The following is a 19,287-nucleotide window of genomic DNA, read 5'->3' as shown; positions in this document are numbered from 1 at the left end:
TAATTTATCTGCATGTGAATGTTGGAGAAGCATCGCCCGAAGGAGTCAGATTATTTAGTCAAAGCTCAGGATCCTCCAGATCTCATTGCCCCTAGAACCCCTCTAAGTGTTGCTAAATATATCTGTTCTCTCTCTGCTTCCTGCCCCTGACAACCTCATGGAGATTAAGAGCAATATGATTGCATGTGCACCTATCTCTACTCTGTAGAGAAACTTTCATCCTCAGCTGCTCGAAAGAAGCACAGCTGCGAACGACGTTGGTAAATGTTCAGCAGTTGGCTTTTACAAAGGAGGGTGGGAGGCAGAAAGAAAGAGGAGGGGTTTGTCCATGGCATTAACCCAGTCCCTCGTACTTGCTGTTCATGGGGATACTGGGCTGGCTGCAGTCTGGAATTAAGTGCGAGGAAGGGAGTGAAGAGATCTTGCGAGAGCCAACTGCTTGTTTAATGTGGTTGGGGGCAGGGGCTGTTGGCTAAAGTCCTGAAACCTGGAGCAGAGGGAAGACCCTAGCCTCAGAGTATTAATGAGAGCTGGATGGAGACTTGAGGCTCCCAATGGAAAAGAAACTGAGGTCTTGAGGTTTGTATCAAAGGTGGATGCCATCAAGATGGGAAGGATGGAATGCCTGATAGAACCAACGATGAAGGGTGGCAAACAAGATAAGGAATCAGGGGAAAGCATAAAAGAATAGGCTACAAATAATGGGGAGGAGATAGTTAATTAAAACAAAACAACCTTCAGCTGCAGGGGCTGTGTCTGAGGTCCATTCAATGATTGGACACAGGATCCAACCTTCTTGGGGATGGAAACTGTTACTGATAAAAGGGGGAGTCTTTCAGGCAGCTCTTCACCCCAAAGTTAACTCTTCTCCTGTCTAAACCCACAGAAGATGATAAAATCCCTTCTTCAACAGCTGGGGAAGACATTCACAGACATTTCGCAGAAGCATTTTGTTGCAGAAGGCATTCATGGAACAAGTTTAGGTTGGAAGACAATTGCACCTCCTGAAATTCCTGCATTTGCATGAATATGTGCACTAGCAAACAGGAGCAGAAATAGCTAAAGTGGAAGAAATTCAGGCATCTGTATACTCTGGAGTGAACAGTTAGAAGCTGACTACAGTTCTGCAGTTGGTCTATCAACTCTGCTGCAAGGAAGGGATGGGTCCAAATTCCACTGGCTGGGGATGCAGAAGGGGACTTGTGGCCAGGGCCAATCCAGCAGAATACAACTTAGGGAGCATCAGGACCAGGTGTCTGGGGGTATCAGGCATAGAATGGAACCAGGGTTCTATCGGTGTACTAGGTAGGGCTGTTACCTGGAAATAAACCATATTATTCTTTCCACAAAGTAGAGTCTGAACTGATGCTCCTTGTTTCTGCTCCTGAAGAATTTAGAGTTTGGGGGGAAAACCTTTCAAGTGTTAACAGCTGACGGATATAATCTCCAAGACAGAAGATTAAAAAGGTAGCATCCGTCTTCCTGTCCCACGCAGTCTCCAATCTCCTTCCCTTTCCTCCCTACCCCCATCTTTTCTCCTTTTCTTGGCTTTCTTCTGACTCTTCTGGCTATAAAACTAAACCAACATTTTTCTCTTATTATTTATTACAGAGAATTTTATGTTTCCTGGTCTTGGTTTAGAAAATACACAAGCGAAGCCGCTTTATTTATTGATACATTTAACTAGACTAAATTAACTCGACTTTTATGTTTTGGGTTCCTACCCCTCCCACCCTTTGCCCTAAATGATGGCACTGTCAATGCCAAGATGGCATCTGCCCAGGTTTGGTACTAACACAGCACTTGCAAACGATGTTTACAGAGAATGGTGTTGTAGATGTCTCCTGAGCTTGCCTGGTAATTTCAGCCCTTCGGAGGGTAACAGAAAACCTCTTATCTAACACAATGAACTGGGGATAGAGCCAGGGCATATAGACAGGCAAGTCAGGTAGCAATTCAGCTGTGTCCACTGATTCTAGGGTTCTCTGTTTAAAGGTCACAGAATTCCTACTTACTCACCTCTTAAATTATTTGCTTCCATCTGCAGGTTATGACAGAGACTCCAATACAGAAAAAACTGAAAATAGTCATCTTTCAAGGTTAACAAGGAGCTGCTTAGGAGCCCCAGCATGATTGTCAATAGCCAATCCAAGGGAGCTGTCAGCAGCTCCCCTGAAGAAGGGCTTCAGCTAATGCAGAGAGTAAGGCTGGGGAGCCCACATGTGGGGAAGAACCAGCTGTTTGGTCTCCCAGGTGGGACACCAAAGCTGAAGGCAAAGGGGTTGGGCTTTGCCGTTCCCCCAAGCAGAATGGACCAGAATGGGCCCCATGGGACATCTACAACCAGGGAAAACTTGCTACAATCTGGGGCTCATTCAGTGAAATTCACTGCCCTTTCCCCATGATAGGGGTTCTCAGTCAAATTTCTCCTGTGGTCCCTTTTCTCCCCTAGTGATCTGGTTTTTCACAAGACTTTTTTTTTTCCTCAACTACTGCAAGGTTGACTCAAATGGATATTATAATTCCAGTTTGGGATCAGATTTATAAACATAAGCTTTAGTTTCCTTATTTATAAAATGACAGAGTGAGCAGATCCAAAAGGAAAACACCAATCACTCAGCCCAACAAGAACATGATTAGGAATTTTTTGGGAAAGAGAGTCATTTGAGACTAATGAAAATTAAAAAGCTTTTCCTTGGGTCTCCTCCATAATCTTTTATCTTCGAATTCAGTGTAGGAAGAAAAGGAGAAGAGGAGCAAGTGACATCGTGTCAATTGACAGCAGAGAGAGAGCAGAACCTCTCAGTTCCTTTTATTTCCACCTTCTCTTCTTCCACAGAGACTAATCTAGATCTGGGAAGGGTAGGATGAACTCAAGTAGAAACAGCCTGAAACCTACAATGGGCAAGGAGGCAGTAAAAGAGTTCAAGTCTTCAAGCCTAGAAAAATTGCCTCCCAGACAGAAGGGGTTAGGGAAACTACAAGCTGTAATCTCAGAGAAATAGTCTAAAGGAAGAGGTGCCAAGTGACTGGCAATAAGCACATTTGTCCCAATTTTCAAAGCGAGGGAAAAGCTGCATGCTGGAAACCATAAGCTGCTGAGCTTCATAACCAACTCCTCACAAATTTCTAGATTGCAGGATTAAAGAGAAGATTGGGAACAGTTAGTAAGGAAAACAAGAAGCTTCAGACGCTGGCCTGGGGCCATTAACACAAAGTCATTCCAGGGATGGTTGTTCTGATAGTATGTCAAGTTGGGGCAAACAAGCAGGATGCTTTTTAAAGTGTCTTTACTAAAGATTATATTTAAAATACTATTCATTCATTAATAAACTTCTACTAGAATGTAAGCTTCTTGGGGGCAGGGATTTTTTTTGTGGGGTGAGGGGATCCTGTTTTGTTCATTACTACACCTAAAACCAATGCTTGGAGTATAGAAGGTACTCAATAAATATTTTTGAATAACTCAATTTATGTGCATAATAAAATACTGGAAAGAGACATAGCAACAGTTAATTGAGATTATCCCTGGGTGGTTAGAGCTTGGTTGGTTTTAATTTTCTTCTTAATACTAGATTTTTTTTTCTCTCTATTTTCCATATCTTCTATAATAAGCCTAGGTTGCTTTTGTAACCACAGAAATAAAAAATACTATCCTCTTTGAAAGAGTCATAACAAACTGGCTTCATTTTATTCTTTTTATAAGTATTATTGTGGGCTTCCCTGGCATCTCAGTGGTAAAAGAATCTGCCTGCCAATGCAGTTGACATGGGTTTGATCCCTGAGTTGGGAAGATCCCCTGTAGAAGAAAATGGCAACCAACTCCAGGATTCTTACCTGGGAAAACCCATGGACAGAGGAGCCTGGCAGGCTACAGTCCATGGGGTCACAAAGAGTCAGACACAAATTAGAGACTAAACAACAAGAAGATCACTTTACTGGTAAACCAGGGGAATGTGGATTTCCATGAAGTGTTTCTCAAAACCTCCCCTATTATCCTTTGACCTAGATGGAGAGTTATGGACTCAGTGATGGCTTCCCTGGGTAGATTTGTTAAATGACTAAATCTAAATAGTATTGATTAAAAGATCTATGCCAAGGAAAGTCTCCAGTGGTTTGATAGAGGGATCTGACTTATTCAGCATGTTCTTCAGAGGCTCAGATGAAGACCTTCCTTGGAGAAAGACTTACATACTTAAGTTCCAGGCAACAGATAGCTGGGAAACCTCGCTCATATGTTGGAGGGTAGAATTCACATCAAAAGATCTCAACAGATTTTATGGACAAAAACCAATGAAGTTAAACTTGATAGGCACTCTGCTCAGGTTCCAAAAATATCTACAGCTCAGATTCTCAAAGAAAAAGACCTGCTTAAGGATGGCTATGTGAAAAAAGACCCAAGGAATTTCGCCAGCCTGAAGCTCATGATGAGTCCACAGAACTGTGTAGATGCTTGAAAAGCTAACGCAATCTTGAGTCCCATTAATAGAGTTCTTCTCTCTAGATTTAATCTTGATTCCGGATATAGCATTTTATGATCCATGACAACATTTTCCAAAGTCTTCTGGAATATTCCATGTTACATGGAAGTTTGATGGTTACATGGGAGTTTGATGGTTACATATTTTGAGAATCACTTTTTCTGGGTTCCCCTTTAGGAGATGCACAGAGTTTATTAGCATCTTAAAGGTGGTGACAAGTGCTGTAATAAAGGCCTTCCTAAATTATTTTGCCAGGAAATGGCTATTTGGTTTTTGTTTTGTTTTTTGTGTTGTTGTTCAGTCTCTAAGTCCTGTCTAACTCTTTGCCACTCCATGGACTGCAGCACACCAGGCTTCCCTGTCCTTCACCATCTCCTGGAGTTTGCTGGAACTCATGTCGATTGAGTTGGTGATGCCATCCAACCATCTCACCCTCTGTCTCCCCCTTCTCCTCCTGCCCTCAATCTTTCCCAGCATCAGGGTCTTTTCCAATGAGTTGATTCTTCACATCAAGTAGCCAAAGTATTAGAGTTTCAGCTTCAGCATCAGTCCTTCCAATGAATATTCAGGATTGATTTCCTTTAAGATTGACTGGCTTGATTTCCTTGCAGTACAAGGGACTTTCAAGAGTCTTCTCCAAGACCACAATTCAAAAGCATCACTTCTTCAGTGCTCAGCCATCTTTATGGTTCAGTTCTCACATCTGTACATGACTACTGGAAAAACCATAGTTTTTTGTGTGACATCTATTAACAACCAGAGTAGGCTTTGGGAAAGACAGATCTACCCTAAACTACACTAGGCATGAACTGTATCCTATATATCTTTGTCCTCCTCATCAAATAGCACAGGGCAGGGTGTAAAGCAAGTCCTCAGTGCATACTTATTGAATGAATGAAAAAGAACATACCAGAGAGCAACAGGATCACACACTCTCCAGATCACATTGTGGAGGAGGCATACAGACACCTGGTGCATTTCCAAAGGAGAGCTAACAGGGTGTTAATTTGGAACCTTGCTTATCCAACGGAGGCTTTGCCTGGAGAAGAAAAGATTGGTCAGAGCAAAGCCCTGGTAGTAGGAGGATGGGCTAGACTGAGCCTGGCTGGGATCTGCAAGTGAGAGAGACCCACCAGGAAACAGTGGAGCATCACAAGTGATGAGGAAAGTCCCAAGGTGAAACATGGGTTGGGAAGGGCACTTTAGATCTCCACGGTGCTGGTACTTCTGGGGAAGAGACCCCAGAGAGGTCATTTGGTCCAGTGATTCTCAACTCTGGTTGCACATATTAACCCCCTGCATCATATTTTTAAAAATACTGGTATCTGGGCATCTTCCTGAACCAAATTCATTAGAATCTCTGGGTGTTGGCCTTGCTCCTGGCAGAATTGGGACGAGGATGAGGCAAGCCAGACTCCTGTGGCACAAAATGTAAGGAAATATCATTCTTGGGGTCATACAAGTGAGAGGTGGGCCCCAAGAGTGATGCCCTATTATCCTAAGGGCCTGATTCACCTCATCCTAGTCCTTGTCATGGGAACTGGTACTCTGTAAAGTTTCCCTCAGCTGTTTCTAAGTCTTGGCTTCCCTGGTGGCTCAGATAGTAAAGAGTCCGCCTGCAATGCTGGAGACCTGGGTTCAATGTCTGGGTCAGGAAGATCCCCTGGAGAAGGGAATGGCTACCCACTCCAGTATTCTTGCCTGGAGAATCCCATGGACAGAGGAGCTTAGAGGGCTACAGTCCATGCTGCTGCTAAGTCGCTTCAGTCGTGTCCAACTCTGTGCGACCCCATAGACAGCAGCCCACCAGGCTCCCCCGTCCCTGGGATTCTCCAGGCAAGAATACTGGAGTGGGTTGCCATTTCCTTCTCCAATGCATGAAAGTGAAAAGTGAAAGTGAAGTCGCTCAGTCGTGTTCGAATCTTAGCGACCCCATGGACTGCAGCCTACCAGGCTCCTCCGTCCATGGGGGTTTTCCAGGCAAGAGTACTGGAGTGGGGTGCCATTGCCTTCTCCAGCTACAGTCCACAGGGTCGCAAATAGTTGGACATGACTGAGCAACTAACACATACATGCATAAAGTTTCCCTCAGCTGTTTCTAAGTCATGGCTAGTTTTTATAACACTGATATACTCAAATGCATTCTATGTATGGGCTAGAAATAGGGAATCAGAGGTCAAGTAGGAAGCTGATGTCAACAGCTGGCCCAGAAAGGATCAGCGGAGTCTGGCAGCAGGTAAGGGACAAAGGAGAAAAACTTGGCATCAAACACTGGGACTCAGCCACAGGGATGGGGTTTGATTCCGGTTCTAGGAAGGCTTTGTGAGGGAAGATCCAATCCAAGGTGGGGAGTCCCAGGCAGGGAGCTGAAGCAGGCATCTAGGCACGAGAGAATGAACATGGCTTTAGGCACAGGAGCTGGACCTCATCATGAGCAGACATGACCTAGTGATGGGGCTGCAAGGACAGTGCAGGAATTGGGACCTGCAGTTCAGGGACCCTCCGAGCTCCTTCCTGCAGTCCAGCCCCTGAACAGAGCTGAACTGGCAGGACAGGGCTCCCCAACAGAGTGGGAAATACAAATATTTGGATGGAAATCATATGGAAAAAGAATCAGATTTATTCCAGGGGGGTTTGAAAGGCCAGACTCAGACCAACAAGAGAAATGACGACTTTACCCCATGATGAGGCATTTCTACCAATTAGAGATTTCCAAAAATGGAGTCAAGCAGCGTGTGTGATTCAAGTGAAGGATTAGGGGTGTTTGAAGAAGGCGACTCCACTGTCTTGGCGGGGGTGGGGGTGGGGGTGGCGCTGCTTCATATTAAATGCTGCTGCTACCTTTCAATTCAAAGATTCCAAATCCCTGTTTTTAATTTTTTCTTACCCCAAGGAGCTCCACTTGGATTCTCGAAAATTCTCTATCCAGGTACACAAGCTTGTAAGGAAGACCACATGAGGTATTTGCATGCAATTAGATTATGAAAGACTGAAGTTTGAATACACTGTGCAGTCTATTCACAGATAATTTTCAGGTTAAAATTACATCACTGCTCCCCTTATAGTCATCATCCTTTGATTCTCGCTTCTGTTTCTCCTCCTGTACCTATTTACATGGACTCAGATCAAAGCTAATCAAATCAGCCAGCATTCCTGGAGTGTTTGCTGTGAGCCAGGCGATGCACTAGACGCAGAGAGAAGAGGGAGCCCCTGCAATCAGGTTGTTGTTGCTATTCAGTCGCTAAGTCTTGTCCAACTCTTTGGGACCCCATGGACTGCAGCACACCAGGCTTCCCTGTCCTTCACCATCTCCTGGAGTTTGCTCAAACTCATGTCCATTGAGTCAGTGATGCCATCCAACTATCTCATACTCTGTCATCCCCTTCTCCTCCTGCCTTCAATCTTTCCCAGCATCAGGGTCTTTTCCAATGAGTCAGTTCTTTGCATCAGGTGGTCAAAGTACTGAAGCTTCAGCTTCAGCATCAGTCCTTCCAATGAATATTCAGGGTTGATTTCCTTCAGGATTGACCAGTTCGATCTCCTTGCTGTCCAAGGGACTCTCAAGAGTCTTCTCCATCACCACAATTTGAAAGCATCATTTCTTCGGTGCTCAGTCTTCTTTATGGTCCAACTCTCACATCTGTACATGACTACTGCAGTCAGATTGAGGGGGAGGAAAGAAAGTCAGAATCTTAGGTGAACTTCCTGAGGCCATAAACCTTCACTTCAACCCCTAAGAGCCAAAGTCAAGACCATGACGCACCCTGGGAAAACCAGAGTGTACCCACGGAGCTTCTGCGACAGAATGCAAAAAGGAAGGTTCTTGGGCCAAAGAATCTGAGTGGTCAGCTACCGGGCAGAGAGTGTGAGTAATGCCGAGTCTGGAGGAAAGATGTGGCTGAGGACTGACCTGCCCCAGGACAATTGCCCATGCTGTTCCACTGAGCCTAAAACACTGTCATGCCCTCCTGTCTCCCACACCAGCACCCAGAGTCCCTTCACCTTGCTTCCTAAATCCCTTCCTCCTCAAAGCATTCTTGATCCGCCAGATAAAGTTGATCATCTCTCCATAATAGCTTCAAATTTCCCCATGTAATGTTTATCACAATCATACCCAGTAACCAGTTGTATCATTTTCTTCTCTCTAGATTATAAGCTCCTGGAGAGGAGAAATCTTGATTGAATAAATGAATGAATACCATGAATCAGGGGTGTGGGGAGGAGGAAGCAGAATCTGGAAGCAAGAGAAGCAGGCAAACTGAGGCACCAAAGCTGGAGTCTTGGCTGGAGCTAACAGGAAACCAGAAGGGCAAAGCCTGGGGTCAGACGCACATCACATAAAGAAGGAACAAGGGCTATCAGGCTAGGGCTGTTAGGACAAAGCCTGCAAATACCGGATTGCAATAGTATCCCTTGGAGGGAAAGTTTGGTGCTCCCTTCTTGGCATGGGGCAAGCTTTAGAGAGGAGGGCTCCCACTGGACACCCTTGCTTCCAGCCCAGGCCAGATAACCTTCCCATGGAAGAACTAACCATCCAATATAAATTAGGCTGCATGCGGGTTTATGGGACATCTGTCTTCACACCACAGGGATTTGAGATCCCTACTTAGCAAGGCTGCCATGTCTCGCTTACAGCTGCCCTAGCCTTCTGTTGACTTTTTTTTCCAACTAGAGCTAAAGGAACTGTGTCAGCTCCTCTCTCTGTATCTCGGATATCTGATGCCCTAAGTACCTCTTGATTACCCAACTGAGACCTCTGTGGGAACTTAAAAGATAGAAGAAGGATGGTGAGTCCCAAGGGAGAGGCAGAGTCATATCTGAGGACACAGCTGGGCATGGACTGATTAACTGCATTAGGACAGGGAAGACAGCAAGCGTGCTGAGATCTGGAATTAGGTGCATCTACTCAGGTGGGGCAAACACTGATGTGAGAGCAGAATGACCAGCCCAGTGCGGGGGACACAGAATGCACAGTTTGACAGATGCAGTAACAGGCCACATGCCAGTGGGAATAGGAAGCTAGCTGTGGGGCTTCCTTGGAAAATATTGGGGGCCACCTCCTGGGTGGATGGGCACAGCGATGCACCTGAGGAATAAATCAAATAAGGACAGCACTCAGGAGTCCCAAGAGGCGGGAAGCCATCTCCAGGGATGTCTGTTTGCAGGCACAAGGGCAAAAGGGCAAGATGCTGACCCCAAGAGGACTGGAGACCACAGCAGGACACTCAAGCAAGGAACGAATGTCCTCAGCCTCTGAGGCCCTGAGAACCAAGAAAATAACCAAGGCAGTGACTTGGGGACAGAGGTATATGTCAGACTATCCACTTGTCAGAATGAGTCACAAGATGTGGGAAAACAAGATAGTAGCCAGGGTGACAAGAGCAAATTGACATTGTTGAATGACAGCAGCTTGAATTCTCCCAGCCTGAAGTCAGAATTGCTCCTGGAACCTGGGCAGAGCTGAGGCTGCAGAAGTGGCAGCCAAGCGGATTCAACATTGGGAGAAGAGGGGCACCAAGTCTGGGTACCAGGTAAGGCCTGATGGGACACAAAGAATGCCAGTTCTGCCCCAACTCTTTCTGATAGCCTGACTTCTTGCTCATGGGTTCAGGAAAGATGAGGAGTGAGCTGATTTGGGCTTTGGAAGGTAGCTGCTTCCGGCCAGGAAGTAGGAGAGGGGGAAGTGAATGTGGGTTTGTCAGAGTGCCTAGATGTCCTGAGGGGCTGAGAGGGCCCTATCATCTGAGACATCTGTGATTCAGACCCAGAAGAGGATAAGTCCTCCATCTGTGGGAAGAATGTGACTTCCCCATCAAGACTGAGAAAGGACTTCTCATTTGCTGAAATCTTTTTATATGTGGTTTCTTATTTTTCTTTTCTGTGCATTTGCTCAGCTTCTCTTTTTCCCACTAGAAGATGGCAAGGGTTTGGACCTCCTTGATTTCTGTAACCTTGATGTCTATAATGCTGCTGCTGCTAAGTCGCTTCAGTAGTGTCTGACTCTGTGCAACCCAGTGGACGGCAGCCCACCAGGCTCCCCCATCCCTGGGATTCTCTAGGCAAGAACACTGGAGTGGGTTGCCATTGCCTTCTCCAGTGCATGAAAGTGAAAAGTCAAAGTGAAGTCGCTTAGTCGTGTCCGACTCTTCGTGACCCCATGGACTGCAGCCCACCAGGCTCCTCCGTCCATGGGATTTTCCAGGCAAGAATACTGGAGTGGGGTGTCATTGCCTTCTCCGGATGTCTATAATAGTTAGGCATAATAAGGATTTGCTGAAGGAAGGAAGGAAGGAAAGAAAGAAGAAACTTATAGTTCTGCAGTCATTATGTAGACTGCTTCTCAGGATTCATGAAGAAAACCTTCTGCCATGTTCATGTTTTCTGGAGTGCCTGGATGTACCTGGACCAGCCTAGCAGGTCTAGGAGTGCTGATCTCTGTAATGGAGCCACCTTCCTCCTCATATGAAGTGAGGGCAGCAAAGCCCAGATCCAGAATCAGGCTCCACATGCACGTGTCCAAGGCTGCCTCCTCCCTCTCAGGTATAAGCCATCTGGATGTGTTTGTGAGAATGTGGAGCAGCTGCAGAGAGAGACGTGCTGACCAGCTGGGAAGGACTGGCTTTTCATTACCCTCCATGGCCAGTCAGTGCGTGGCACGTGCCAGCGTGCAGAATTCTGAGTGACAGGTCCAAGAGCAGTTCATCGTTCATCCTGCCAGGTAACTCTGGGCTGGAGGGAAGGAGGGGCACCACTTGAAGTGAAATGCTTCAAGGAAAACAAAAACAAAAAAGCAAAACAATGACAAAACAGACGATCGGGGTTAGTGATGGCAATTCATTGATTTCCTTTGTATGCGTAAATTATAAATGGGGTGGGAAAGCCTGTCTATTCTCACAAATCTTGTTTCCTTTTCCTCCTAGGCAGATTTTCCCCAGTTCCTTAGAGAGAGGTACTACCATACGACTGAATTCCCAGCACTGAAATGTGGACAGAGAAGATGTTTTCCACTTACAGGTCTGACCCATAGACCTCTTCTCCTGTAATCCACTGTTTCCAATTCCTTTTTCCAGTTTCATGAAGAGGATTTTGAAGTTCTCCTTCCATAAGAGGGAAGGAGCCTTAGTCCCTTCATGATCACCTAGACTAGAAGCTTCACTGACATATAGTGTGAGTGAGGAATGAACTTCCATGGTTAAACTACTGAGATATGGGGGGTTATCTGTTACAGCAGCCAGCCCTACTTATCCCAACTAATACATAGATTGCCTTCACCAAATTCACTCCAAAAAGCCCCAAGAAGAGTCTTACTCTATGCCAGGCTGTCTAATTTCAGATAAGAAGAAGCACCACAGTGCATAAAATGCCCATTTCTCTCCCTGAAAAACATTCTCCCATTGGAAGTTTCCACAGATTCCACCACTCCCTCTCAAACTTAGAAGAGCCTCAATATCTCTTCTGGAATATTTTGGATTTCCTGTTCTGATGCCCAGTTGATGGGATTACAAATAAAATCTCTAAACAGAAATAAGCAACTAAAACAAGTCATTTAATTCTATGTTTTTGCTGCACATAAATGTTCACATGAATGTGACCGTGAAATTGTTCAGGAAAAACCATCTAGCGATGAAGTAACTAATGAGAGAAGACTCTTGAGAGTCCCTTGGACTGTTAAGGAGATCAAATCAGTCAATCTTAAAGGAGATCAAAGTTGAATATTCATTGGAAGGACTGATGCTGAAGCTAAAGCTCCAATATTTTGGCCACATGATTCATAGAGTTGACTCATGGGAAAAGACCCTGACACTGGAAAAGAGTAAAGGCAAAAGGTGAAGGGGGCAGCAGAATATGGCATCACCAACTTAACGCACATGAATTTGAGCAAACTCCAGGAGATGGTAAAGGATCAGGAACCTGGCATGCTACAGCCCATGGACTTAGCGACTAAGAGTTGGATTTAGCGACTGAACAACAGCAGACTAACAGGAGACATAATATAGAGTCAGTGAGTTCTAGATGTCAGCGGAAACTTGTCTAGCTACAGCTAAACTGAGCAGAGATTCGCTTCTGACCAACTCCCCTGCCCCTAAATAAGTCAGAGGCCATCATCTCTCCCCAGTGCTCCTCATATTAGCTCACAGAGCACACAAAGCACAGCGTTCAGCTGTGGTCTGTAAAAAGGTAATATTCTTGGGGTTTTAGGTAATTTCATAGAAAACTCATAGAATGATTATAGAAATGGCTCTGTACTGCATGGATCAACACAGTGGCTATTATAAACAGCAGTAGCTAGACCTACAGAAATACAGTGAATGCAGATTCTGTACTTGCAGAGAAAACTAAGAAGTTGCTGCCAGAGAGACTGAGAATTTTTTACAATTAGTATAAAAGGGAACAACCATTCAAAATTAGGTGGACTCTCTATAATAGCACAGAATATAGTCAAAGATCCAGAACAAAAGAAGACAAAAAAAAAAAAAAAAATCAAACCAAAACAGGATTTGCTTGGCTAAAGATTTTTTTAAATTTCCTCCTGAAAAGGGAACTGGAGTTAGAACCACATTAAACATGACATCCTGCTTGAGGTATGTTTACAGTTAATTTGATCAGGTATCATTCAAGATGCATGCCTGAACCCGTAGACCCGGCTGAAAATTGCAATCAGGTTTCCTGTGTCCCACAGTGGGGTGTACAACCCCATAGCACTCTAAAAGAATGAGAATACTACCAGGTTTTATTCTGTTAGTATGCTGCACATATTATATAATTTCTTAAAAAAAATCTCTAGATTATCAAAGCTCTTACCCCACAAATAGCCTTTGTAGAATGCCCAGTTAAATGTCCCAGCCATAAATGTGACTTGGGCAGTAAGATTAGGAAGTGTTACCTAGATTCCAACAAAGCCATCTATCAATTCTCATTTTTCTTACCTTGTTCTCCTTTCTCTCCCCAAATAATCCCCATCTTTCAGACTCCCTCTCACTTTCCCATCTTCTTCTCCAGCCCAAGTCCTTGACTTTCCTTGTCTAGAGATTCTAGAAAGGATGACCCTGGACTCCTAGTCTATTTCACATTGAATGTCCCAGTGTACTTGACTAAATGGGAACATCTTTCTGCCACAAAGGACCGTGACCTTCTGCTGTAATTGACAACTATCCATGATGGCCCCTCCTGCCCGTTAAGGCCTCAGCAACTGCTGTGAGAACAACTCTGCATCAAAGGACCCAGGATGAATACCAGCGGCTCAGCTGGGCCCTCAGCAGACCTAAGGGAATTTGGCTGCTATCCTAAGAGACAGAAAGAGCTGGAGGGGCAGGAGAAAGCAGCAGGCAGAAGGTTGGGAGGTAGACTCGAGGGAAGGGGTCCTTGTGATAGAACCTTCCAGAAGAAGCAGGCTGTGATGAGCTGAGAGTAACTCTCCCTCTGGGTTGATAATGCAGAGGAAGCCCTATCCCTTCCTTCAGAAAGAGAACGATTTCAACAGGACTTCAAAGGATTCCTTCAACTAATTATTATGGAGATGTGTATTAATTGGGAGGCTGCAGCAGCTTCTTAATACTTCCTCTATTACTGGCTTGAAAAGGAACTCTGAGGAGAAAATCCAGTCCAAGGTGATTGGGGTGGTGGGTAGGGGAGGTTGGAAGGGACTGATGCTAACCCTCAGAGCATTAGTAGAACAAAACAAGATCTTAGCAGATTCAGCAATAAGATCAAAACTACAGCCAGTATGAAAAAATGGACTTGTCAACTTCAAAGTCCTACCATACCGCCAGCCTTCCGGACACCTCACAACTATGTATTCTAAGCAAAATAAGCCAGACACAAAAGGACAAATAGTGTGTGATTTCACTTACATAAAATATCTAAAATAGGCACATTCATAGAGACAGACATAGTTTAGAGGTTCCTGGGGGGCCTGTGGGTGATTGCTTAACGTTACAGAGCTTCTGTTTGGGTTGATGACTTTTTGGAAATGCACATGATGATTCTACATTGTGAGCATAATTAGTGTCACTGAATTGTATCCATGAAAATGGTTAAAATGACACGTCTTATGCTATCTCTATCTTACAATTAAAAAAATTAATAAGGTAATAGACTGAAGCATACCCATTGGATCCTATACTTTAAATAGATGAGTTCTATGGTATAGTGAATTACATATCAATAAAGCTATTTTTAAGAAAAGAAATCTACTAATGACCCTCAGCTGCAGGCAGATTCAAGCCTCTTCCAGCTTCTTCCTTCCTCATTCAATGAGAACTTTTTATCTGCCAGGTACTCTGCTACACATGGATGAACAGAACAGACACAGCGAGAATTGTTTAAGTAGCTTACATCTCCTTCTTCTAACTATCTGATGGTTTTAGTATTGAGTATCCTTTTACATTAATACTCAGGTTTAAATGGCACCCCACTCCAGTACTCTTGCCTGGAAAATCCCATGGACTGAGGAGCATGGCGGGCTACAGTCCATGGGGTCACAAAGAATCGGACACGATTGAGTGACTTCACTTTCACTTTACTTTCCTAATGTGAAAGTCGCTCAGTCACGTCTGACTCTTTGCGACCCCATGGACTACACAGTCCATGGAATTCTCCAGGTCAGAATACCGGAGTGGGTAGCCTTTCCCTTCTCCAGGGGATCTTTGCAACCCATGGATCGAACCCAGGTCTCCCGCATTGCAGGTAGATTATTTACCAGCTGAGCTACCCAACAGCATAATTATATACTCCCAGCTTTATTTCTGAGTTTCAGCTCACTGGCAGCCCCTTATTCTGGTACAGAGGTCTCTTCACCTCCACCCTGAGTTCCTATTCCACAACCTGACCAATCTCCAGTTGCCCTCAGTTCAGTTCAGTTCAGTCCCTCAGTCGTGTCCGACTCTTTGCGACCCCATGAATTGCAGCATGCCAGGCCTCCCTGTCCATCACCAACTCCTGGAGTCCACTCAAATTCATGGCCATCAAGTCAGTGATGCCATCCAGCCATCTCTTCCTCTGTCGTCCCTTTCTCCTCCTGCCCCCAATCCCTCCCAGCATCAGAGTCTTTTCCAATGAGTCAACTCTTCGCATGAGATGGCCAAAATTTTGGAGTTTCAGCTTTAGCATCATTCCTTCCAAAGAACACCCAGGACTGATCTCCTTTAGAATGGACTGGTTGGATCTCCTTGCAGTCCAAGGCACTCTTAAGAGTCTTCTCCAGCACCACAGTTCAAAAGGATCAATTCTTCGGTGCTCAGCTTTCTTCACAGTCCAACTCTCACATCCATACATGACCACTGGTAAAACCATAGCCTTGACTAGACAGACCTTTGTTGGCAAAGTATTATCTCTGTTTTTCAATATGCTATCTAGGTTGGTCATAACTTTCCTTTCAAGGAGTAAGCGTCTTTTAATTTCATGGCTGCAATCACATTCTGCAGTGATTTTGGAGCCCAAAAAAATAAAGTCTGACACTGTTTCCGCTGTTTCCCCATCTATCTGCCATGAAGTGATGGGACCAGATGCCATGATCTTTGTTTTCTGAATGTTGAGCTTTAAGCCAACTTTTTCACTCTCCTCTTTCACTTTCATCAAGAGGCTTTTTAGTTCCTCTTCACTTTCTGCCATAAGGGTGGTGTCATCTGCATATCTGAGGTTATTGAGATTTCTTCTGGCAATCTTGATTCCAGCTTGTGCTTCTTCCAGTCCAGCGTTTCTCATGATGTACTCTGCATAGAAGTTAAATAAGCAGGGTGACAATATACAGCCTTGACGTACTCCTTTTCCTATTTGGAACCAGTCTGTTGTTTCATGTCCAGTTCTAACTGTTGCTTCCTGACCTGCATATAGGTTTCTCAAGAGGCAGGTCAGGTGGTCTGGTGTTCCCATCTCTTTCAGAATTTTCCACAGTTTATTGTGATCCACACAGTCAAAGGCTTTGGCATAGTCAATAAAGCAGAAGTAGATGTTTTTCTGGAACTCTCTTGCTTTTTTGATGATCCAGTAATGGCACCCCACTCCAGTACTCTTGCCTGGAAAATCCCATGGATGGAGGAGCCTGGTGGGCTGCAGTCCTTGGGGTCGCTAGGAGTCGGACAGGACTGAGCAACTTCACTTTCAATTTTCACTTTCATGCATTGGAGAAGGCAATGGCAACCCACTCCAGTGTTCTTGCCTGGAGAATCCCAGGGACGGGGGAGCCTGGTGGGCTGCTGTCTATGGGGTCATACAGAGTTGGCCACTACTGAAGTGACTTAGCAGCAGCAGCAGCAGCAGTGGAGTTGCCCTAGAAGGCTATTAATAAGTCCCTTTCTAACCACCCAATTACAGTAGTTCTATCTTAAACTTCATCCGCTGTCTGGGTCCCCAGATCCTGTAGAGAAACCTTACTGATGCCCATCTGTCTGATTTTTAACACTCAACTCCAGTTCACCATCTTGTTTTTACCATATTCTTTTCCTTTGACAGGTAACTTTGCACCTTTCCCATGGACCCTCTGTTATTGACTCAGCATCTGCCATGCTATTAGAAGGTCTGTTTTTCAGTCTTTCTTGTAAACAAGTTATTCCCCCATCACATGTCCCAAAGAGTAGGTCTTGGTAGAATCTCATCCCTCTTGACCCACTCTGTGTACTGAACCATGGCCACAGAATCTCAAGATATGGCAATTGTGTCCAGTGCTATATCTGAAGCTTAGAGATTCCTTACAAACACACTGATGCATCTAGAGTGGTAGCTCCCAATCCTTGCTCAGATTAGAATCACCTGAGACTGTTCAAAAATGCTGATTCCAGGGAGCAGACAGTCTTCAAGACTTCATTTGCACTTTGTACTCTCCTGGGTCTCTCGCCTTCTAGCCTTCACAGAAGATTTTGGATTTGCCAGATTCCATAATCATATGAGCCAATCATATATATATATATATATATATATATATATATATATACACACACACACACACACATACTGACTATACTGATTCAATCCTAAAGGGAATCAACTCTGAATACTCATTGGAAGGACCAATGCTGAAGCTGAAACTCCAACACTTTGGCCTGTTGATGTGAAGAGCTGACTTATTAGAAAAAACCCTGATGATGGGAAAGATTAAAGGCAGGAGGAGAAGGGGACAACAGTTGGATGAGATGGTTGGATGGCATCACCGATTCAATGGACATGAGTTTGAGCAAACTCTGGGAGATGGTAAAAGACAGGCAAGTCTGGTGTGCTGCAGTCCACAACAACAGCTAGACCTTATCCTCAGAAATGCTGACTTAAATGGTCTTGGATGGGGTCCGGGTATGGGAATGTTTTATAAGTGCCTCAGGGGACTTTAGGGTATCTCGGGTTAAAAGCTACAAATCTCAAAGGACCAGATGATATACAAATATATTTATTCACTTAACAAGTGCTTATTGAACATCTACTATGTACCAGGCCTAGAGTCTAAAGATACAGTGAACTAATCAGTAAAGTTTCCTATTCTTCTGGAATTTTCAGTGTTTGGTGGGGAATGAGGGGGGGAAAGTATAATTAAAAAATTTAAAATTAGAAAAAAGTATAGATAGAAATAAGGCTTCCCAGGTGACTCAGTGGTAAAGAATGCAGGAGACTTGGGTTTGATCCCTGGGTCAGGGAGATCCCCTGGAGAAGGAAATGGCAACCCACTCCAATATTTTCTTGCCTAGAAAATCCCATGGACAAAGGAGCCTGGCCAGCTATAGTCCATGGGGTCGCTAAAGAGTCAGACTTAGCGACTAATAACAACAATAGATAGAGATAGAGTAACTATACACTATATAAAGTGGATTTGAAAAATACATACACAAGTCTCAGGTACCCTAGATTTAGGTTATCAGAACATACTGGTGGATGACTGGCATTGGGGATGGAGGTATCTCAGTGGAGACCAACCAGGATCCCACTGACTTTGGATTTAAGTGTGAAGTAGGAACATCTTCCTTTAGAGAGTCAGAAACTCTTTCCCTGTGTCTTATTGTTGTTGGTCAGTCGCAAAGCTGTGTCTGATTCTTTGTGACCCCATGGACTGCAGCATGCCAGACTCCTCTGTCTTCTACTCTTCCTGAGTTTGCTCAAATTCGTGTTCCTGTGTCTTCCTGAGCTTTAAGCCATTCATAAAACAAGGGTGGTAGTTGGAAGACACAGCAGCTGTGTTTTCAAGGGAGAAAGAGCCAATGACAGAGCTCTCCTTGGTATAGGGCTTAAAAAAAAAAAAAATCAACGAAACAGGATAAACAGGTTTGATGGCAGCCTGTGGAAGGCAGAGGGGGACTGAGCCTTCCGCTTCCTTCATTCCACAACTGACACTTTCTTTTTCTTCCATTTCAAGCTGTTAAGAAGGAAACAATAAGGAAGGGGCAGGTTTCTTCAGCTGATTCTCCCTCCCCTGAACTCAGCAGGGCTTTGATTGGAGATCCCAGGAGAACCAGACTGGCTCAGACCATGCCAGCCCATCCAGACACCAGATCCTGTCAGTTTGAACTGGGATCCATGAGGTAAAATTACCCAAACAAGATAGCAGTTAGCTGGTGCGCAGACAACCATTGGAGCCAGTGTCTGATACGGCCGTTGTTGCTTTGAGGAAACCCCTGCTCTCGGGGAGCTTATAGTCTGGTGGGAAATTGAATAATAAAGTGCTAAACCAATAGAACATTGGATATTTGCAGCAAAATGGACAGAGGACAAAGTAGAGTTCCATTTTAGATGGTGTTTTCAAGGAAGCTTTCTCTAAGGAAGTGATATTTAAGAAAAGACCTGATTGAAATAATAGATCCAAATTCCCAATACATAGAAAGCCTCTCAC

The 19,287-nt window shown here is 44.6% G+C and overlaps 1 long non-coding RNA gene across 1 annotated transcript; it reads left to right on the top strand.

Moving 5' to 3' along the window:
- The first annotated feature begins 295 nt into the window (after positions 1-295).
- On the top strand, positions 296-3,397 carry LOC147357486 (uncharacterized). The gene is made up of 3 exons (XR_015141442.1): positions 296-579; positions 1,355-1,467; positions 2,048-3,397. It is a non-coding gene; the product is annotated as an uncharacterized LOC147357486 (long non-coding RNA).
- The last annotated feature ends 15,890 nt before the right edge of the window (positions 3,398-19,287 follow it).

This window comes from Bos grunniens, chromosome 15 (assembly GCF_055505025.1).
Source record: "Bos grunniens cultivar Pamir isolate PY7600 chromosome 15, Bosgru_T2T1.0, whole genome shotgun sequence".
Lineage (NCBI taxonomy): Eukaryota > Metazoa > Chordata > Mammalia > Artiodactyla > Bovidae > Bos > Bos grunniens.
Note: the sequence above shows the minus strand (reverse complement) of the source record. Positions and strands in the feature narration are given on the sequence as shown.